Genomic DNA, 5,609 nt, shown 5'->3' with positions numbered 1-5,609 from the left:
GAATCTAGGACATAATAATTAGGAGGAATCAATAAACGGTAACTGTTTTCACAGGTAAAGAAACCAAGTACAGGTAAATGGTGCGAAGTTGTGGCACTAGCTGGTGGCAGCCAACCTCTAGCGTTCAGTTCTGTATTTTCAGTCCATGAACCCCAGCTCTTTTTTATGGACTAAAAAAATAAAAGAGATAAGACAATCATATGTTCTGGGAACCATGCTCTATTTTACAGGATTTTCCTGGTCCAGGGTTGAATGCTGGAAGCAGTTAGAGTGGGGAGGCAGAATAATAAAATGGGCAAAGTCTGTCCTTGTCTTCTATGATGTGGCTTTAAAGCCATGAACAGAGATGAGATCACCCAGGGAATGACTTCAGGTAGAGAGGAAAGTCCAGGTCACTCCCTCACTACGAAATCAGGAAGATGGGGGTGTGGAGGCTAGCAAAGAAAACTACCCAGAAACACTCGTGGAGGTTGAGGAGGCCCGGACAGGGTGGCCGGGAGGGTGAAGCCACGTGAAGGTAAGAGAAGTCAGTCCCTGGGAGTGGGAGGTGGTGAGAGGTATGTGAGAGCTTGCTTGTGTACGAGGGCACTGACTGCAGACAGGAAAACGTGCAGCAGAGTGGAGGACGGTGCTGTGGAGTGCTAGCTTTCGGGAGGTGAGAGGAGAAGGGGCCTTATGCATGGGAGACAGTGCTGGCCTTTGTTGGGGACAAGGACAGTTCATCTCTTGTGACAAAAGAGAAGGCAGAGTAGATGGGCAGGTATTTGGGGATAGCTGGCTTAATGTGGTGCTGTGAGCCTGTGGAAATTCTCTTTTCTTTGTTTCTATTTTTTAATTGAAGAAGGAAACAAGGTCATGAGCCAAGATGGTTGGAAGGCTGGGAAGTAATGGGTTTCAGTGGGCTGGGGAAGAATGAAACAACCTGGAAAAACAAATGGCCTAGGAAAGCGTAAGATGATGCTGGGTAGCTTTAGGATCTAGTTCAGTTTAATAAACATGAATCCAGTGTGAGACAGGCAGCATGGGTGATTTTCTCCAGGAAAATTCAGCCACACAGGTACAGGCAGGAAGTAGGTGAAGTGCTGAATTTGTCTACAGTTGTGATTAAGCCAAGTGGAGCAAAAGAAGCCGAGAAACCCAAGGTCTACACATAGCAGTGATTGTAATTGACTGTGAGAACCAAACTGGGTAGGGAGGGACTTGAGGAGAGATAACTGCCAAATTAAAAAAAATAACAAAATGCACATTTATAGGAAATGTAGATAATATGTAATTTCTATAGTACTTAACATATCTGTATGCAGCTGCCTGAAAATAAATACTTATGTCTTCATCACATTTGTAACACCCTTAGCACATCTACTGATTTTTTAATAAGATGTAAGTGTTTACTCAAGTAGTAGAGTGACAGAGAGAGAGCGTGAGCAAGTGAGCTAGCTTTTGCACCCACTGCCTCACTCCCCAGATTGCTGCAATAGCCAGATCTGGACAAGGCTGAAGCAGGAACCAGGAACGCCATCCCGATCTCCCACATGGGTGGCAGGACCCCAGGTATTTGGCAGGACACCCATTATCTGGTGCTTTCTAGGGCTCATTAGCCGAGAGCTGCATGTGAAGCAGAGTAGCTGGGACACGGCCCTCTGATATGGGATGCCCGTGTTGCAAGTGGCGGCTTAACCCGCTGAGCCACAAAGCTGGGCCCCATGTTTAATTTTCTATAGTGTACCTTTGTATTCAGTCTTCTGGCACCTAAAATTTATGACTTCCAAATTCAGTCTCTGCAGCTTAACTTCTCCTTTGAACTCTATTCTTCTTTGGTGTCTAATTCATGTTGAATCTGCCTATCCCCAACTGATCTCGACATCTGTTCCCAAATCTGTTTGTCCCAAAGTTTTCTCCATCTCAGTTATAGGTAATTCCAGTCTTTCAGGTGCTCCAGCCTCAAACCTTGGTACCTTCCTTGATTTTCCTTTTAGTTATACCTTGCTGCCAACAAATCCTTTTGGATTATCCTTCAAAATATGTGCAGAACCTGAGTGTTTCCAACAACTCCATTGCGACCGCTCTGATCTTGGCCAGCATTTTCTCTTGGCTGTGTATTACAGTCGCCCTCTCAGCTGGTCTCTGCATGCACCCTCACCCTACTCCAGTCTATTCTCAACATAAAAGCCTTCTGAAGTTACACCATGTCATGGTTCTGTTAGAACCCTCCAGTGGCTTCCCACCTTATATCAGAGTAAAAGCGAAAGCCCTTCCAGTGATCTACCGGGCACCACATCTTCAGCCTCATTGCCTTTCCAACATCATCCCTTTCTACTTCTCCACTAGCCCTTATCCATCTCCTTAGGGTCAGACGCATTCCAAAATTCAGATTTTTTTTTTTAATTTTAGTTAGGCAGCACACACAGTGTAGAATACATAACCCTACAAGAATTTGGGACAGCTAGCAAGTAAACAATCACATGAATAGTTCTGGAGTAAAATGTGTAGCTCTTCACATTAAGTAGGGTAAGACTATAAATAGTTTTATATCAAGTTTTTCTGCTAAATGAGAGGTATTACAAGCTAAAACAAAAAAAGAAAAGAAAGGAGAAGAATAGAGGAGAGGAGAGGAGAGGGAGGAGGAGAGGAGAGGAGAGGAGAGGAAGAGGAAGAGGAAGAGGAGAGGGAGAGGAGAGGAGAGGAGAGGAGAGGAGAGGAGAGGAGAGGAGAGGAAGAGGAGAGGAAGAGGAGAAGAGAGGAGAGGAGAGGAGAGGAGAGGAAGAGGAAGAGGAGAGGAGAGGAGGGAGAGGAGAGGAAGAGGAGAGGAGAGGGAGAGGAGAGGGAGAGGAGAGGGAGAGGGAGAGGAGAGGAGAGGAGAGGAGAGGAGAGGAGAGGAGAGGAGAGGAGAGGAAGAGGAGGGGAGAGGGAGAGGGAGAGGAAGAGGAGGGGGAGAGGGAGAGGGAGAGGAGAGGAGAGGAGAGGAGAGGAAGAGGAAAGGAGAGGAAGAGGAGAGGAGAGGAAAGGAAGAGGAGAGGAGAGGAGAGAAGAGGAGAGGAGAGGAGAGGAGAGGAGAGGAGAGGAGAGGAGAGGAGAGGAGGGGAGAGGGAGAGGAGAGGAGAGGAGAGGAGAGGAGAGGAGAGGAAGAGGAGAGGAAGAGGAGAGGAAGAGGAGAGGAAGAGGAGAGGAGAGGAGGGGAGAGGAGGGGAGAGGAGAGGAGAGGAGAGGGAGGGGAGAGGAGAGGAGAGGAGAGGAGAGGAGAGGGAGGGGAGAGGAGAGGAGAGGAGAGGAGAGGAGAGGAGAGGAAGAGGAGAGGAGAGGAGAGGGAGAGGGAGGGAGGGAGAGGAGAGGAGAGGAGAGGAGAGGAGAGGGAGGGGAGAGGAGAGGAGAGGAGAGGAGAGGAGAGGAGAGGAGAGGAAGAGGAGAGGAGAGGAGAGGAGAGGGAGGGGAGGAGAGGAGAGGAGAGGAGGGAGAGGAGAGGAGAGGAGAGGAGAGGAGAGGAGAGAGAGGGAGAGGAGAGGGAGAGGGAGAGGAGAGGAGAGGAGAGGAGAGGAGAGGAAGAGGAGGGAGAGGGAGAGGGAGAGGAGAGGAGAGGAGAGGAGAGGAAGAGGAGGGGAGAGGGAGAGGGAGAGGAGAGGAGAGGAGAGGAGAGGAAGAGGAAAGGAGAGGAAGAGGAGAGGAGAGGAAAGGAAGAGGAGAGGAGAGGAGAGAAGAGGAGAGGAGAGGAGAGGAGAGGAGAGAGAGGAGAGGAGAGGAGGGGAGAGGGAGAGGAGAGGAGAGGAGAGGAGAGGAGAGGAGAGGAAGAGGAGAGGAAGAGGAGGAAGAGGAGAGGAAGAGGAGAGGAGAGGAAGAGGAGAGGAGAGGAGAGGGAGGGGAGAGGAGAGGAGAGGAGAGGAGAGGTAGGGAGAGGAGAGGAGAGGGAGAGGAGAGGAGAGGAGAGGAGAGGAAGAGGAAAGGAGAGGAAAAGGAGAGGAGAGGAAAGGAAGAGGAGAGGAGAGGAGAGAAGAGGAGAGGAGAGGAGAGGAGAGGAGAGGAGAGGAGGGGAGAGGGAGAGGAGAGGAGAGGAGAGGGAGAGGAGAGGAGAGGAGAGGAAGGGAGAGGAGAGGAGAGGAGAGGAGGAGAGGAGAGGGAGAGGAGAGGAAGGAGAGGAGAGGAAGAGGAGGGGAGAGGGAGAGGGAGAGGAGAGGAGAGGAGAGGAGAGGAAGAGGAAAGGAGAGGAGAGGAGAGGAGAGGAAAGGAAGAGGAGAGGAGAGGAGAGAAGAGGAGAGGAGGAGAGGAGAGGAGAGGAGAGGAGGGGAGAGGGAGAGGAGAGGAGAGGAGAGGAGAGGAGAGGAGAGGAAGAGGAGAGGAAGAGGAGAGGAAGAGGAGAGGAAGAGGAGAGGAGAGGAAGAGGAGAGGAGAGAGAGGAGGGAGAGGAGAGAGGAGAGGAGAGGAAGGGAGAGGAGAGGAGAGGGAGAGGAGAGGAGAGGAGTGGAGAGGAAGAGGAAAGGAGAGGAAAAGGAGAGGAGAGGAAAGGAAGAGGAGAGGAGAGGAGAGAAGAGGAGAGGAGAGGAGAGGAGAGGAGAGGAGAGGAGAGGAGAGAGGGGAGAGGAGAGGAGAGGAGAGGAGAGGAGAGAGGAGAGGAGAGGAGAGGAGAGGAGAGGAGAGGAGAGGAGAGGAAGAGGAGAGGAGAGGAGAGGAGAGGAAAGGAGAGGAGAGGAGAGGAGAGGAAGGAAGAGGAGAGGAGAGAGAGAGAGGAGAGGAGAGGAGAGGAGAGGAGAGGAGAGGAGGAGGGAAGTGAGAGGAGAGGAGAGGAGAGGAGAGGAAGAGGAGAGGAGAGGAGGGGAGAGGAGGGAGAGGAGAGGAGAGGAGAGGAGTGGAGAGGAGAGGAGAGGAGAGGAGAGGAGAGGAGAGGAGAGGAGAGGAGTGGGAGAGGGAGGGGAGAGGAGTGGAGGAGAGGAGGGTGGGAGAGGAGAGGAGGAGAGGAGAGGAGAGGAGAGGAGTGGGAGAGGAGAGGAGAGGAGAGGAGAGGAGAGGCTGAGGAGAAGGAGGGAGAGGAAGAGGAGAGGAGAGGAGGGAGGAGAGGTGAGGAGAGGAGTGGAGAGGTGTGGAGTGGAGAGGAGAGGAGGGAGTGGAGGAGGGTGAGGAGAGGAGTGGAGAGGAGAGGATGAGAGGGAGGGGAGTGGAGAGGAGAGAGGAAGGATGAGGAGAGGAGAGGGAGTGGAGTAGGTGTGGAGAGGTGAGGAGAGGAGGGAGTGGGGGAGGAGGGTGGGGAGAGGTAGGTGTAGGTGTGGAGAGGAGGGTGAGGTGTGGGTGGGTGGGGTGTGGAGTGAGGTGTGGTGTGGTGTGGAGTGGTGAGTGTGAGGAGAGGGTGGTGGAGGAGTGGAGTGAGAGGTGTGGTGTGGTGTAGGTCGTGGTGTAGGTGAGGTGTGGTGCTGAGTGGATGGTGTGGGTGGTGAGGGAGTGTGGAGGGGTGTGGTGTACGAGTGTACAGAGGAGGGGGCCGCACTCCGACGAAAGGGGGGGTGGGGCTGTGGTCGCGAGGTGCTGCGCGACCGACCGATCACGGCACAGCGCGCGAAGCAGACCGGACATCGAAGCGAAGAGAAGAGAAAGAAGAGAAACGGACCGAGAAGCGCCAGACGAGAAGC

General features: G+C 52.8%; 1 protein-coding gene across 1 annotated transcript in view; it reads left to right on the top strand.

Moving 5' to 3' along the window:
- Window positions 1-407: 407 nt before the first annotated feature.
- The window catches only part of LOC100339265 (pancreatic triacylglycerol lipase), a 103,709-nt gene continuing 98,507 nt past the window's right edge, over window positions 408-5,609 (top strand). The window contains exon 1 of the mRNA XM_008270572.4: window positions 408-517. The gene's annotated coding sequence lies outside the window, so the exon portion shown is untranslated. The remainder of the gene's footprint in view (window positions 518-5,609) is intronic.

This window comes from Oryctolagus cuniculus, chromosome 15, assembly GCF_964237555.1.
Source record: "Oryctolagus cuniculus chromosome 15, mOryCun1.1, whole genome shotgun sequence".
Lineage (NCBI taxonomy): Eukaryota > Metazoa > Chordata > Mammalia > Lagomorpha > Leporidae > Oryctolagus > Oryctolagus cuniculus.
This window is presented reverse-complemented; position numbering and strand designations above follow the sequence as displayed.